The sequence below is a fragment of the Leucoraja erinacea genome, chromosome 19 (assembly GCF_028641065.1).
Source record: "Leucoraja erinacea ecotype New England chromosome 19, Leri_hhj_1, whole genome shotgun sequence".
Taxonomy (NCBI): Eukaryota; Metazoa; Chordata; class Chondrichthyes; order Rajiformes; family Rajidae; genus Leucoraja; species Leucoraja erinaceus.
The window spans coordinates 37,802,716-37,820,388 of NC_073395.1; positions in this window are offsets into that span (position 1 = coordinate 37,802,716).

The window sequence follows — 17,673 nt, forward strand, 5'->3', positions numbered from 1 at the left end:
GCAAAACAATAAATAAATCAGGGAAGGTAGTGCATCCGTGGATAACAAGGGAAATCAGGGATAGTATCAAAGCGAAGGATGATGCGTACAAATTAGCCAGAAAAAGCAGCATACCGGAGGACTGGGAGAAATTCAGAGACCAGCAGAGGAGGACGAAGGGCTTTAATTAGGAAAGGAAAAATGGATTATGAAAGAAAACTGGCAGGGAACATAAAAACTGACTGCAAAAGTTTTTATAGATATGTGAAAAGAAAGAGATTAGTTAAAACAAATGTAGGTCCCTTGCAGTCAGAAACGGGTGAGTTGATCATGGGGAACAAGGATATGGTGGACCAATTGAATAACTACATTGGTTCTGTCTTCACAAAGGAAGACATAAATAATCTGCCGGAAATAGCAGGGGACCGCGGGTCAAAGGAGTTGGAGGAATTGAGTGAAATCCAGGTTAGTCGGGAAGTGGTGTTGGGTAAATTGAATGGATTAAAGGCCGATAAATCCCCAGGGCCAGATAGGCTGCATCCCAGAGTACTTAAGGAAGTAGCTCCAGAAATAGTGGATGCATTAGTAATAATCTTTCAAAATTCTTTAGATTCTGGATTCCAGAAGTTCCAGAGGATTGGCGGGTAGCAAACGTAACCCCATTTTTTAAGAAGGGAGGGAGAGAGAAAACGGGGAATTACAGACCAGTTAGTCTAACATCGGTAGTGGGGAAACTGCTAGAGTCAGTTATTAAAGATGGGATAGCAGCACATTTGGAAAGTGGTGAAATCATTGGACAAAGTCAGCATGAATTTACTAAAGGTAAATCATGTCTGACGAATCTTATAGAATTTTTCGAGGATGTAACTAGTAGCGTGGATAGGGGAGAACCAGTGGATGTGTTGTACCTGGACTTCCAGAAGGCTTTCGACAAGGTCCCACATAAGAGATTAGTATACAAACATAAAGCTCACGGCATTGGGGGTTCAGTATTGATGTGGATAGAGAACTGGTTGGCAAACAGGAAGCAAAGAGTAGGAGTAAACGGGTCCTTTTCACAATGGCAGGCAGTGACTAGTGGTGGGGTACCGCAAGGTTCAGTGCTGGGACCCCAGCTATTTACAATATATATTAATGATCTGGATGAGGGAATTGAAGGCAATATCTCCAAGTTTGCGGATGACACTAAGCTGGGGGGCAGTGTTAGCTGTGAGGAGGACGCTAGGAGACTGCAAGGTGACTTGGATAGGCTGGGTGAGTGGGCAAATGTTTGGCAGATGGAGTATAATGTGGATAAATGTGAGGTTATCCATTTTGGTGGCAAAAACGGGAAGGCAGACTATTATCTAAATAGTGTCTGATTTGGAGAGGGGGAGATGCAGCGAGACCTGGGTGTCATGGTACACCAGTCATTGAAGGTAGGCATGCAGGTGCAGCAGGCAGTCAAGAAAGTGAATGGTATGTTAGTTTTCATAGCAAGAGGATTTGAGTATAGGAGCAGGGAGGTTCTACTGCAGTTGTACAGGGTCTTGGTGAGACCACACCTGGAGTATTGCGTACAGTTTTGGTCTCCAAATCTGAGGAAGGACATTATTGCCATAGAGGGAGTGCAGAGAAGGTTCACCAGACTGATTCCTGGGATGTCAGGACTGTCTTATGAAGACAGACAGGATAGACTTGGTTTATACTCTCTAGAATTTAGGAGATTGAGAGGGGATCTTATAGAAACTTACAAAATTCTTAAGGGGTTGGACAGGCTAGATGCAGGAAGATTGTTCCCGATGTTGGGGAAGTCCAGGACAAGGGGTCACAGCTTAAGGATAAGGGGGAAATCCTTTAAAACCAAGATGAGAAGAACTTTTTTCACACAGAGAGTGGTGAATCTCTGGAACTCTCTGCCACAGAGGGTAGTTGAGGCCAGTTCATTGGCTATATTTAAGAGGGAGTTAGATGTGGCCCTTGTGGCTAAGGGGATCAGGGGGTATGGAGAGAAGGCAGGTACGGGATACTGAGTGGGATGATCAGCCATGATCATATTGAATGGCGGTGCAGGGTCGAAGGGCCGAATGGCCTACTCCTGCACCTAATTTCTATGTTTCTATGTTTCTAATCCTTTTTCTCCAGAGATGCTGAGATCCTGACCCCGCTGAGTTACTCCAGTACTTTGTGTCTATCTTCAGTATAAACCAGCATCTGCAGTTCCTTCATACAGAGTGATATTCAAAGTCTGTTTCCCAGAGAGGAAATGCCAAATACCAAAGGGGATAGCTTTAAGGTGTGGGGAGGGAAGTTTAAAGCAGATGTACATGGCAAGTTTTTACCCAGAGAGCAGTCAGTGTCTGGAACGTGGTGACAGGTGTGGTAATGGAAGCAGTTACGATAGCAGAATTTAATGGGCATTTTGACAGTCACATGAACAGGCAGTGAATGGAACGAAGTTGCAAATTGTTTTTAAATTGGCATGATAGTAGGCTGAATGGCCTGTTCCTGTGCTGTACTGTTCTAAGTTCCATGTTTATGGATAGATTTATTTACGCCACCAGCCAGTTTAGAGTGCAGTGTTTGAAAACCTTGGAGTTGGTGTTGACCCAGGTTTTGCTATTCCCTTACATTTCCCAGAACAGATTTGCGTTCTGTACAACTCCCAGCACTTGCTAATAACTACAATGCCACATTCACTTTAAGAGATACAAGCTAGCTTTAAGGAATGCTGGCAGCCATCAGGGCCACCCACTGAGGAATGTGGCCAGCTATCTGTGGGTAGTGTTGGCTGCACACAGAGATCATTATACTGAGCAGCCAGCATCCAATTCATGCTCAATTTAAAATGCAGTGAAAGAGTGTGGGATGATTACACATTATGATAATTTTGCCCCACATAACCTCACATCAAATACTTCTCTTCATAGTACTAAATATCCATGATCCAGATGAGGCCATTGGAACATCACATTCAGGCTAGCCAGGTGCACTATCCTAGGATTATTTTTCCGACTGAAGAAGGGTCTCGACCCTAAACGTCACCCATTCCTTCTCACCAGAGATGCTGCCTGTCCCGCTGAGTTACTCCAGCATGTTATGTTTATCTTCAGTTCCTTCCTGCACATCCTGGGAGGGAGATTTGCTTGTGCTGCTTGGGAGAGTGTAAACTGGATTGGCAGAGGGGGAGGAACCCAGACCAGAAAGAAGATAGATGAGAGGTTTGAGCAAATACTGTAGACAAAGAGAACAAGATTAGTAGACAGAACAGGCGGGTGCATAGTAAATAGAGAGGAGAGTTGGTGCTTTAAATAATTGATTTCAATGCTAGAGATTCAGCTGGAAAGGTGGATGAACACAGGGTGTGGAATGGCTCAGGGGGGTGAGATATTATAGCCATGACAGAACCATGGTTGAGAGAATAAGAATAAGGAGTAAGCCATTTAGAACGGAGACGAGGAAATACTTTTTCTCACAGAGAGTGGTGAATCTGTGGAATTCTCTGCCTCAGAGGGCAGTGGAGGCGGGTTCTCTGGATGCTTTCAAGAGAGAGCTAGATAGGGCTCTTAAAATTGCGGATTCAGGGGATATGGGGAGAAGGCAGGAACGGGGTACTGATTGGGGATGATCAGCCATGATCACATTGAATGGCGGTGCTGGCTCGAAAGGCCGAATGGCCTACTGCACCTATTGTCTATTGTCTATTGTCTATTGACTGGCAGATCAATATTCCAAGATATAGATGCTACATGCATGATAGAGATGATGGTAAGAAAGAAAGAAAGGATTGCCTTTTTGATAAGGCGGGACATAACTATGTTGTTCAGCGATGATATTCCCTGGGAATCAATCAGTGAGGCTATACAGGATACAGTTACAACTTTTAATAGTCGTTTGGACATATATTTGGAAAGGAAAGATTTAAAGGGTTATGGGCCAAATGCTGGCAAATTGGACTAGCCCAGAATGCCAATTTGGTCAGCATGGAACAATGGGCCTATGGGTGATGGGCCTATTTCATGTTGTATGCTACTGTATATGTGTTGCTCCCACCTCCCAGTATATAGAGTCATACAGTGTGCAAACAAGCCCTTCAGCCCAATTCATCCACGCCGACCAAGATGTCCCATCTAAGCTAGTAGCATTTGCCTGCATTTGGCCCATTTCTTCTAAATATTTCCTATCCAAAAGGATATGGACCAAAGCTTTGTAGATTATGGTTCTTGAACCACAAACAGCAAAGTTTCAGGTCAAGACCCTCTTTAGACCCATGAATTGGGGAGATGGGAAGCAAGTTGAGGAAAGAGATGGGGTGGGACAAGGCCTAGAATGTGGTGGGTGAGGGGAGGGGGGGGGGGAGGTTATTGCCATATGGGTGTACAAAGACAAAATGAAGTCAAAAGGATGTAAGATAAGGAGCAGTCCATTTTTACCCCCCCCCCTCACCACTTATTTCCCCATCTCTTCCCTGTGCCACCCCCAGATAGGCACTCTTTTCTCCCACTATTCTGCCCCCCTTTCCACTTCCACTTATCCATCTCCCACTGGCTGCACAATTTACTCCTCCTCTTTACTTATCTTCCAGTCTTTTGTCTTCTTTTCATTGGCGGTGTTTGTCCATCCATCTGGCAATAAACCTCCCTCACCTATCACTTGCCAACCCAATGTCCCGTCCCCATCTCATTCTTCTTTTTAAATTATTCTCCCCTTCTGATACAATAAGTCTGAAGAAGGGTCCCAACCCAAATTGTCGCCAATCCATACCAACCAGAGATGCTGCTTGACCCGCAAGTTACTCCAACATTGTGTCTTTTTTTGTATTTCAGCATCTGCAATTCCTTGTCTCTTCTATACAGATGATGCTTCCATTTCCACATAGAAAATAAGTGCAGGCGGAGGCCACCGAGCCAGCACCGCCATTCATTGCGATCATGGCTGCTCGTCTCCCTATCAATAACCCGTGCCTGCCTTCTCCCCATATCCCTTGACTCCACTAGCCCCTCCAGCTCTATCTAACTCTCTCTTAAATCCATCCAGTGATTTGGCCTCCACTGTCCTCACTGGCAGGGAATTCCACAACTCTCTGGGTGAAAAAGTTTTTTCTCACCTCAGTCTTAAATGGCCTCCCCTTTATTCTAAGACTGTGGCCCCTGGTTCTGGACTCGCCCAACATTGGGAACATTTTTCCTGCATCTAACTTGTCCAGTCCTTTTATAATTTTATGTTTCTATAAGATCCCCCTCATCCTTCTAAACTTGTGAATACTTGTGAATCCTTTCCACCTTTCCTCATATGACCGTCCCGCCAACCCAGGGATCAATCTTCTGAACCTATGTTGCACTGCCTCAATCACAAGATAGATAGATATAGATATAGATATGCCATTTATTGTCACTGTACATGTACAATGAAATTAAAAGCTGCTCGTACTCAGTGCATACATATAATTTAGTACAAAAAACAAGAAACAGAAAACAAAAACACAAGGGAGAAGGGTGCACAATTCTGCGGCGCTATATACATATCTATAAAGGCAAAATGGTGAAGGAGATGTTTAAAGATTATATTAAATATTAAAAATGTTTTTTTTTTTTAAATGTTAAAAATTACAGTTACAATACACATTACAGTTCCAAATTTCATTACGTGGATATAATAGATGGAAGTCCGGGTGTTGGGCTGTGAAGTCAGTGCATGTGTGAATTAAGAGTAGTTATAATTTTCGGAAAACAACTATTCCTGAGTCTATTTGTCCTAGATTTGATGCACCTATAGCGCCTTCCAGAGGGCAGCAGGTCGAACAGTCCAAACGCAGGATGGGAGCTGTCCTTGATGATATTCTTTGCCCTGCTAAGGCAGCGGGAGGTGTAAATATCCACAAGGATGTCCTTCCTCAAATTAGGAGACCAAAACTGTACGCGATACTCCAGATGTGGTCTTACCAGAGCCCTATACAACTGCAGAAGAACCTCTCTACTCCTATACTGAAATCCTCTTGTTATGAAGGCCAACATTCCATTAGCTTTCTTCACTGCCTGTTGTACCTGCATGACAACTTTCAGTGACTGGTGCACAAGGACACCCAGGTCTCGTTGTACCTCCCCCTTGCCTAACCTAACCCCATTGAGATAATAATCTGCCCCCTTGTTTTTGCAAAGTGGATAACCTCACATTTATCTATATTATCTCACATATATTGGATGTCACATACTTGAATGTGCAGCCCATTGATGAGCACAAGATTGGATTGGATTCAATGTATTGTCATTGCACTTTTCAGTGCAACAAAATGGTTTAGCCTGCAGTTATAACATGGAATAAATAACAAACACTCAACACAGTTTAACATCCCAAAGTCATTGTCTCTTCCCTCCTTGCACTCCCTCTGCGCTGAGGCAATCCAAGCCTCCGATGTTGTGACCCCGCCGGGTGATGGTAAGTAAGTCCCGCGGCTGAATCCGTGCTCCGCAAACGGGCCGGTTCAAACTCTGCGGCCCGGGGCGGTCGAAGCTGCCGCCCTCCAGTCCAGCGGACACAGCTGTAGTTGCGGGAGCTCCGAAAAACAGGTCACCACCTGTGACCTGCGAGCTCCCGATGATGTCGTCCACTGGCCCGCGGCCGAGCCTCCGAGGCTCCAAAGTCGGGTCGGAAGTTGGGTCGCTCCACAACCACAGCCCCGAAGTCGGCCAGCCTCGCGTTGGTAAGTCCTGGCTCTGCCTCCGCAGCCTCGATGTCGGTCGCAGTTGGAGGCCGCCAGCTCCGCAATAGGCCTCAGCGCAGACGGACACGGAGACGGGGGATACGGCAGGAAAGGTCGCACCCCCCCCGAAAGAAGTCAAAAAACATGTTACACCCAATCCCCCCCACACATACACAACTAAATAAACCGAAATAAACTGTAAAAAAGGGACAAGAGAAAACAAAAAACAGAAAAGACAAACGGACTGCAGGCGAGCCGCAGCTGCAAGGCAGCGCCGCCACTTCCGGAAAACATGGCTTTTACACAATGCGTCCTCTTAAAAATCTACCTCACTGTAAAATCCTGCCCTTCAACAATTAAAAGTTCATGCAAATGTACTGGAAGGATAACTGTTGGGCAGGCCACACTGCTGTGTGCCTGACACCAGACTCCAGACACATACACGTTATTCCAAACTCTGTCCTGGGAAGAGATCACCAGATGGACAGAGCTTGTGCTCAAACCTCTCTGAAAAATGCAGCATCCCCACTCATTCTCAGGAATTCATGAACCATGAACATTGGGGAAGGAGCATATAGAAAAAATTAATGAAAGATGTGCAAAAAAGTAACGATGATAAAAGAAGCAGGCTGTTAGCTGTGGGCTAGGTGAAAATTAGTTACAGACAATGAAATTCAACAGGACGACTTTGAAATACTCAGTAGGCCAGGCAACATCTGTTGAAGAAGAAACAGACCTAATTAGTAAAGGCACTTCATCAACATTTTATTGATTTGTTGGAGGGTAAAACATCAAGGACAGAGGACACGTGCAGTAATGTTAAGCAAATCACCCTTGACCTGGATAAAGCATTCAGCAAGATCAATTTGGCATGGGTCAATCATGATTGGAATGATTAACTAGAATATGTACCCAGCCCAACTAGAACTCTATATATACAATCGGGTCCCGTTAGGCTCAGGCCAGGTAGCCAAGTCTTAATTTAGTAAATACACACTTGCCTTTTGCATATCAATCATTATCAATTTGCATCTGCGCTCCATTTGAATATCAATGACAAGGTCCTGACAATGGCAAGGTTTATGCAAGACTGCAATGTGCTAGTTGGCGTCAAGTTGGGAAAAGGGGAAGTACAATGGGATTTGGGGGTCCTTGTTCATCAGTCTATGAAAGTAAGCATGCAGGTACAGCAGGCAGTGAAGAAAGCGAATGGCATGTTGGCCTTTATAACAAGAGGAGTCGGGTATAGGATCAAAGAGGTCCTTTTGCAGTTGTACAGAGCCCTAGTGAGACCACACCTGGAGTATTGTGTGCCGTTTTGGTCCCCTAATTTGAGGAAAGACTATTGAGGGAGTGCAGCATAGGTTTACAAGGTTAATTCCCGGGATGGTGGGACTGTCCTATGCTGAGAGAATGGAGCGGCTGGGCTTGTACACTCTAAAGTTTAGAAGGATGAGAGGGGTTCTTATTGAAACATATAAGATTGTTAAAGGTTTAGACACGCTAGAGGCAGGAAACATGTCCCCGATGTTGGGGGAGTCCAGAACCACGGGCCACAATTTAAGAATAAGGGGTAAGCCATTTAGAACGGAGACAAGGAAACACTTTTTCTCACAAAGAGTTGTGAGTCTGTGGAATTCTCTGCCACAGAGGGTGGTGGAGGCCGGTTGTCTGGATACTTTCAAGAGAGAGCTAGATAGGGCTCTTAAAGATAGCGGAGTCAGGGGATATGGGAAGAAGGCAGGAACGGATTGTGGATGATTAGCCATGATCAGATTGAATGGCGGTGCTGGCTCAAAGGGCCGAATGGCCTACTCCTGCACCTATTGTCTATTGTCTATACTAGGGGTGAAGGCAAAACAAGCTACATCCATCTAGCATTGGAAACAAACGTTGATAATTCCTAAACCATTCATTCTCTTGCTTAGCTGGTTGACAATCCATATGAAAATTAAAACAATTCTAAATATTCAAAACAATTATAAAAGGAAGCAATTATAACACTTTAAAAATACAATAACAAAAACAGTTAAACAAAATAAATTAATTGAAAAGATTGTAATTACTTATCTAATCTTTCACAGTTATTGCTCCCAATTGCAACAAATGCTCCTGCTCTGATTCAACTTTATTGGGAATTTCCAACAAGTTTCCTCAATCTCTGTACTACGTGAGGAGTTTCAGTTTAGTTTGTTTTAGTTTATTGTCACGTGTACCGAGGTACAGTGAAAAGCTTTTGTTGCGTCCTAACCAGTCAGTGGAAAGACAATACATGATTACAATCAAGCCATTTACAGTGTAAAGATATATGTTAAGGGAATAACGTTCAGTGCAAGGTAAAGCCAGCAAAGTCCAATCACGGAAAGTCCGATGGTCACCAATGAGGTAGACAGTAGTTCAGCACTGCTCTCTGATTGTGGTAGGATGATTCAGTTGTCTGATAACAGCTGGGAAGAAATTTGGGGGTGTGCGTTTTCACACCTTTACCTTTTGCCTGATGGGAGAGGGGAGAAGAGGAAGTGGCCAGGGTGCCAGAGGAGTCCAACAGTTGGGAAATAATCAATGAAACATTTCCAGTATGTTTGGATTGCTGCAGCCATGGGAAAATCTTGAATGTAAAGCACTCACATAGAGAAATGTCAACAGTTCCACGGTAAGATAAAGCCTAGTATTTCAAATTAGGAGAGGAGAGAAATAGGACAGACTGCAATAGAGAAAGGCTCACTGTATGATAATATTAGAAATGAACCAAAAACAAAAAGCAACCTTTACATTATGATAGAGGTTGAGATGAGAGGTGTTTTTCTGAAGTAGCCATGGCACAACAAAAATGTTGTAATCGTGGCTGGAATACATAAAAGCACTGAAAGTGTGGGCTTCCACAGGTAGATTCAATAACTGTCCTTATAAATTATAGGGAACTGCAATATTTACAGATCAACTATAATACCAAATTAATCTATTAAAAAATTATAAATCTGAATGTGCCTTTCAAAATGGTAACTGTGCAGAATAAATGATGCATTAGGTTACTAAATCTTCGCAAGTTACAAAAAATATCTGACAGTAAAATGATTATGTCAGATAATATTTTAATAGTAGTGAAAGGAAATGCCTCAAAATTAATACACTAATTTTGAAAACTAATCTGAATGTGCCTTTCTGATCCACTCTCTCTATGCACCAGAGGCAATTTACAAGGGCCAATTAATTTACAAACCCACATTGTTTGGGATGTGGGAGGAAAAGGTAACAGCCAGAGGAAACCCATGTGATCAGATGAAGAACGTGCAAACTCAACACAGACAACACATTTCTAACCCATGTCTCTGGTGTTGTAAGGCAACAGCACTACCAGCTGCACCACTGCGCTAAATTTTGTGATAAACCTACATGACTTACTAAACTTAAATTGCATTCTAACAACAAAATAATTGCTACAAATATACCAGTTGTCAGGCAGTTGTACTCAGTTACAAAATACAATACCAATGTACACTCGACCCAAATGTCACCTATTTCTTTTCTCCAGAGTTGCTGCCTGACCTGTTGAGTTGCTCCAGCATTTTGTGTCTATCTTTAATACAAAAATAGATTTGCTTTACGTAATATGTATCACCATCTCAGTGGTGTCCTAATGCAAGTTTTTGAAATGCAGTCACGTTGGAGTTAATTGGTCATGTACGATGCTCAGCAGTTACTTTCTGCTCTCCAGCATCCCGTAGGGAGCTGTGTGATAATAATGAGATTATTATTTTAGATGGTAGTTGGAGGACATACAGCCGTCTGGACAATAAGAATAATCCCTTTTCTGTGAGATGTTTTTCATCCATCTATAGATGCAAATGTGGCCTTCTATCTTGTTCAAAACTTGAGAGTTTTCCATGGTACAGTTTTCTCCAAATTTCATTTATTGTTGGTAATGATTTTTGTATTCCCATTCTTCTGACTATTCTTCTTGAGGTGAGAGTGCTTCCAACTAATCCACTGCCAACATGTTACCAAATTACTGCAGCTCATGAAAAACATTCCAAAAACACTCCAATGGGTTTTCTCGAAGATCACCAAGGACTTTGAATGTAAGTTCTGAATTTACTTTGGTTCTTTTACATCCTAGATGCAAAGTAATAACCAATTATTGAATTAAAATATAACTAGGTTCACAGAATAATATTACAAGTTGGATCACGTGTGGTGTGCACAGGCTAAAGTTGTTGGACAACTTGTTTTATTTGATCTTCCTTTTGTGCACGTCGAGTTGGTTGCATTAGTCGAAACAGGCATGTGAAGGTTGCAATCTTCCACCCCAAAAGTTGGATATTCCCTTCCTACGGTTGGTGAGAAATTAAGAACACAAGGAAATAGGACAAAGAGTAGGCCATCTAGCCCCAGAAGGTACTCATAGTTTTTTTTCCATACCAAATCCAATCATCATTAAAAACACAACATTGTCAAACATGCATTTCAGATGAAATTTTAAAAGAGACTAGATGCTAGAAATCTGAAATAAAAACAGAAAATGCTGGAGACTCTTTGCAGCTAGGGGTGGCACAAAGGCGCAGCTGGTAGAACTACTGCCACACAGCACCAGAGACCCGGGTTCTATCCTGACCTCAGGTTCTGTCTGGGTGGAGTTTACAAATTCTCCCTGTGACTGTGTGGCTTTTCTCCGGGTGCTCTGGTTTCCTTCCACATCCCAAAAGAAGTGCGGGTTTGGAAGTTAATTGGCCTGTAAATTCCTTTTGGTGTGCAAGGAATGGATGAGACAAGTAGGATAACATAGAATTAGTGTGAATGGATGGTTGGTGGTTGGCATGAACTTGGTGGGTCAAAGGGTCTGTTTCCATGCTGCAAAGCGAAAGCCTGCTCCACTATTCATTATAATCATGGCTGATCGATGATTGCCTAAGCCCCTCTTCAGTGTCCATTCCTCAAACCTTTCTCGATCTTTCAAATATTTATCTATCTTCACCCTAAATAAATCTAATGGTCTAGCCTCCGCAACCATCATGGCTGGAGAACTCCAGAAATATACTACCTTCTGAGAAATGGTTTCAGTTTTAAAAGAGTGGCCCTTTAATTTCTATCGTTCCCCCTAGTTCATAACTCCCCTGCCAGTGGAAACATCTCAACATTTACCCTTTCATGCCCGCTGATGATTTTATTTGTTTGAATTATGCCACTCTTCATTCTGCTGAACTCCAATGAATATAGTCCCATACTACCTAGCCTTTCTTGATGGTTCAACATGCACAGCCCAGGAATGACCTTGGTGAATCTCCTTTGCGCTGCACCTAATGTTGCAGTAACTTTAGGTCGGTGGGGAATGAGATTTTGCTGAACTTGATATTTCACAAGTTAGTTTACTTTCACCCAAGGGCGCAAGACTATTTCCAAATCTTGTTGACGAGGTTGATTTGAACTTACTGCAGCTGGAAACTAAAATGCATGGTGTTCCTTTTTAAAAACAATTGCATGCTTATTATGAACTTGTTGTTTTTGTGGAACTACAAAAGCTATAATGGAACGTGACATGGCATTTGGAAGCTCGGCAAACAAATTATAAATAATTCTTAGATATGGGGTAAAAAGTGTCCCTTTACAGCCATTTTACAGTTTAAGATTAAAACTTCACAATTTGGGATGATGGTTTTTCATTTAATTGGGCACCACTTCGGTTTACAGTGCAGATTTTATGTAGTGCCTTTCATGTTGAGCGCAGGCACTGTCTCTGGAATCATTTAATCAGCCAATTCTTTGCTTGTAAATGATGACCTGGACTGTTAACTGATTATTGATGACTTTTATATAGTAATTGTAAACTTTAATGATGTCATTTTACATTTGGTTATGCACCAGTGACCAAGTCTACATAAATTACAGCATTAAAGTCAGTTATGGAGTCATAAAGTCATACAGTGAGGAAACAGGCCCTTCAGTCCAACATGCTCCTGCCCACCAAAATATCCCATCTACACTCATCCTGCCAGCCTATCTTTGGCCCATATCCCTCTAAACATTTCCTGCACATTAAAACCAAAGGCCATCAACATGTATTTAATCAGCAAAAATTCAAATCAGATGTCATTTCCAAGAGTTGAAAATGTGGAGCGTTCTAATACAGGGAGCAGTTGAAACTATTTACATAAATGCATTCAAAAAGAGACTGACAAATGTATGCAGAAGAAACGAATAGAGAGCTATGCTGATAGAGTTAGATGAGGAACGATGAAAGGAGTTTCAATTGGAACATACATCTGACATGGACAGTTTAGGCCAACCAGCCACGTTGTACATCCTATGCAATGCTGTGACACCCTCAACTACCTCTTTTAATTCCTCCCATTTTCTACAGACCATAGAAATAGCCATTGGCAGTCACATGGGCCTGGGCTAAATCTATCTTCAACCTGGCTATGTGGAACAGTTCGTGCTCCAAGCCTAATCCACCCCGTTATATTTTGGACTGCTTTGCTGCTGCTTTTGGCACTTGTGCAGAGCTCATCAGTTTCATCCTCTCTCCCACCAAATTCTACTTTGCCCTTAAATTCACCGGGACTATCTCTGACACTTCCCTTCTTTTTCTGTATCTTTCTTTCTCCAACTCAGGAGAGTGATGCCACTGACATTGTCTATAAATCCACCCATTCCCACGGTTACCTCAACTACACCAACCTGCCTCCTGTGAGGTTGCCATTCTCTTTTCTCAATTTTTTTATTCCTGGCACATGTGTTTTCAAGATGAGGCCTCCGGCGTTATGGCTTCTGAAATGGCCTTTTTTCTCCCAGAAATGTGGCTTCCCCTTTCCCATAGTTGACGGAGCCTTCACATGCATTGTCTTCAAGTCTGCTCTCATGCTCCCTCCTCTTCACACAGAACAGCAATAGAGTTCTCTTAATCCTCACCTTTAACAACTTGTTCCAGCATCTATTCCCTCCCCACTATCCAGGGACAAAAAACAGACATTCCTAGTGAGGCAGAGGGTCACGCGTACCTCTGCCACCCTTATCCACTGCATCTGGTGCTCACAATGTGGTCTCCCCAATATTGGTGAAAACAAGCAACATGTGAAGACATGGGAACTGTTTTGAAGGGCAATGCAATTTTGAGCTTCCGGTTGCATGACATGTTAACTTGCCTTCCTACTCCCAAACCAGGCTCTCTGTCAGTGGAAGGAACTGCAGATACTGGTTTAAACCAAGGATAGACACAAAATACTGGAGTAACTCAGTCTGAAGAAGGGTCTCGACCTGAAATATCACCCAGAGATGCTGCCTGTCCCGCTGAGTTACTCCAGCATTTTGTGTCTATCGAAGCTGTCTGTCCTCAGTCTTCCCCATTGCTATGGATGGGCTAAATGCAAATTAGAAAAAGCAGGAACAGGGCACTGATTTTGGATGACCAGCCATGATCAAATTGAATGGCGGTGCTGGATCGAAGGGCTGAATGGCCTATTCCTGCACCTAATTTCGATGTGTCTATGTTTCTCGAAGAGCAACATTTCATATTCTGCTTTGGTAGCCTACAACCCTGACGTATGAATGTGGAATCTTTCAGTTTCCTGTTACTCACACCCCTAATGTTCTCCTCACCCACACACTCACCTGCCCACTTTTATCTTTTGGTTATGTATCACCTGCCCGCCTGTATCCCACAGTGTATTCCCCATAACAGTGCCATATTGTGGCAATTTCTTCTCTTCCCTCTTAACCCAGATGTCCTGTCTCGAACCAAAAAGATAAGTTTTTATTTTCTCCACAGATGCCGCATAACCTGCTGAGATCCGATATTTTGTATTTTAATCTTGCGATACCTCTGATAAATGAAAGAGCATAAAACGGGCCTAGATTTTGCGATTAGCAGCAAAGGGATATTTCTTGAGTCTGATTTAATGGGTCCTGTGGTGCCGATTTTTCCCAATCCTGCTCTTGATCAAAAGCAATCCCTAGTGGATTTGTGGCATTCAGTTATGATATTATATACATTATCCCTACATGTGGAATTCTGATCGAATCTGAACCATAATCACACAAATGAAACAGAAGCATTTTTTTCTCTATTAAAACACGGCAGTTTACCATGAATTTAAGAGATTGACACTTTAGCCTATCCAAATGAGGCAGAATCATGGGAAAGGCTGTGATTGGAGAGTTTAAAAGTATTTTTGTGGATCATAGAGGGTGTTCATCAGTAATTATGATTTAGTATGGTGTTAACAGTACGGTTCAAACATATCATTCAATTCTTTCAATGTTTATTTTATAGAGACGTAAGTAAAAGTTAAAGATAGACACAAAGTGCTGGACTTACTCAGCGGGTCAGACAGCATCCCTGGAGAAAAGGAATATGTTCCTATTCCTTCCATCTGCAGTTCCTTCCAACACATTAAGTAAAAGTTGAAGATAGACACAAAGTGCTCGAGTAGCTCTAGAGTACAGGCAGCATCTTTGGAGAGAAGGAATGGATGATGTTTTGGGTCGAGACCATTCTTCAGACTGAGAGTCGTGCGATATAGATGGTGATATAGAGAGATATAGAACAAATGAATGAAAGATATGCAAAAAAAGTAGCAATGATAAGGGACACAGGCCATTGTCAGCTGTTTGCTAAGTGAGAACAAGAAGCTGGTGCGACTTGGGTGGAGGAGGAATGGAGAGAGAGCCAATGCAAGGGTTACTTTAAATTAGAGAGAGCAGGAGGAATCACAGTGGTGGGGGCAGCAAGAGAGGATGAATGAATGAAAACTTTATTGTCATTCAGATATACACCTAGACACAGTGCACCTTGAACGAAATTTCGTTGCATTTGACTCTCCAAAATCAGTTAAAAGTTAAAAGTTCCAGGTGCGTCCATAAAAATGCGTCATGCGCATGGCTCTGTAAAATAAATATATATTAAAAAGTTTTTAAAAGTGACGATATTTAAAAGTTCTAGCCTCGATTGTTCAGTAGGCCTGGGGGGATGAAGCTGTTGTAGGTTGTCCCGCTCTTCATGCTGCGGTAAAGAGTTGCAGATGCTGTGGGTGTGTGGGGGCTCTGGTAATGCCCTTAGCTCTACTCAGACAGCGCTTGTACCCCATGTCCATGATGGAAGGAAGAAAAGTCCCAGTGATTTTTTCCGCTGTCCTCACCACTCTCTGAAGGCACTTCCAGTCCGCAGCTGTACAGCTGCCGCACCACGTGGAGATGCAGCTGGTCAGGACCGACTCAATGTTGTACAGGATGTTGCAAAACTCTCATCAGAGAGAGGAGAACTTCTTCAAAGTAGACATTCCTTGAGAAGATTTTGTAGTGGAGCAGAGGAAATGTGTAGGAAAGAACTGCAGATGCTGGTTTATACCGAACATAGACACAACATCATCTATTCTCTGTTGATTGACTCTGCAAATAATGCAACTGCTCACTACGTGGATTTCACTGACCATGATTCCCATGAATTGTTGCAGACAGAAGATGTTCCTGCCAGTTTTATACAGTTGAAGGCTGACTATTCCACCATAACTGAAATGGGTCCAGGACATGTTATTGCCTTAGTCTACTGTGCCTTCTGGTTGAACTGGTAAGTTTTCCAATGCTTTTTTGTTAGTGTAATTCACATATTTGTAGTTTTTTTTGTAAAAATGAAAACATAATAGAGAAAGACTGAAGAAGGGTCTCGACCCAAAACGTCACCCATTCCTTCTCTCCAGAGATGCTGCCTGTCCCGCTGAGTTACTCCAGATTTTTGTGTCTTTCTTCAGTAAAAGGTAATGCCAGCTAAATGAACATTTAGCCTGATGCTCAGTTGCTGCTGGTTCTCTTAGTCATCAGAAAAGCTTTGTTCATCAGTTGTCAAACTTTCTAACATTCAATACAAAGAAACACTTCTGAACAATATCATGTCTGAATTTACCAATTATAGGAACATTCTGACAGAAAAGCTATTTTAAGAAAAACATAGAGAAAAAAAAGATACTATTTATAAAATACTTTAATTTCAATGTTCATTTATATTAGAGCCAGCAGCATGGAAATAGGCTGTTCAACCAACCACATCCATGCCATCCAGTGGGTGTCCATGTCAACAATGTTATATTAAAAATAAAAATGTCTTCAATCTCTTATCTCTTTATTAGAATACTGCAGCTGGAGCAAAGAATTTACACGTAGATATTATTTTACTATGTGAATCTATTTGTTGCGAATTCCACCTTGTTCCAGGTAGGAATAAAAGTGGATTATTGGAACTCATCATCTTTCCACCGTTGAACGAGGTTAGGGATGACATGCAGTTTAACTCGATGTCTGGTGTGATGTGAATGGGCACAGTCATTCCAGTAGCTCATTTTGCTAATGCTTCAAACTGAAGGTTAATCATTTTGTGAGAAAAAAATTAACTTACCTTTTCAGAAAAAATGGAAATAGATGAAATATTCATGATATGTGCTACATATTTTACTAAATTACTGTACATGTCAGAACATATGCATTCTATTGGCACGGTGATTTCTGTCTAGGTGTGGCTGCACTGCTTAACTGAATCATTCGAATCCATCATTAGTTCTGCCTCAAGTATGTTACATGCGTATTGGCATGCACATTATGATTGACTAAACCACAGATGTTAAAAATGATTCCTTTGAAATTTACTGATCTCTAGAATCATTGGCATTTTAGATTCACTGCTTCCTTTTAACTATACAGAGCTTGAATCCATTTCTCTCAAATCATCCTACATGTTGTTTAAACCAAATATAATGTAAGCATTTAATTTGAAACAATGAAGTCTATAGAGCCTTTATATTGAAGTGAAATGATGATGACTGTTATGGGCGTCACCTGTACTTTTTACAGCATTATCTTTTTTCAACAATGATATAAATACAATAAAATAAAACAAAATAGAGAACTGTGTGATATAAATATGTAACACTAATAAATCCAATAATCTGTTGCAAAAATTGCCTTATACAAATCTTTAGTAAATAGAAACATAGAAATTAGGTGCAGGAGTAGGCCATTCGGCCCTTCGAGCC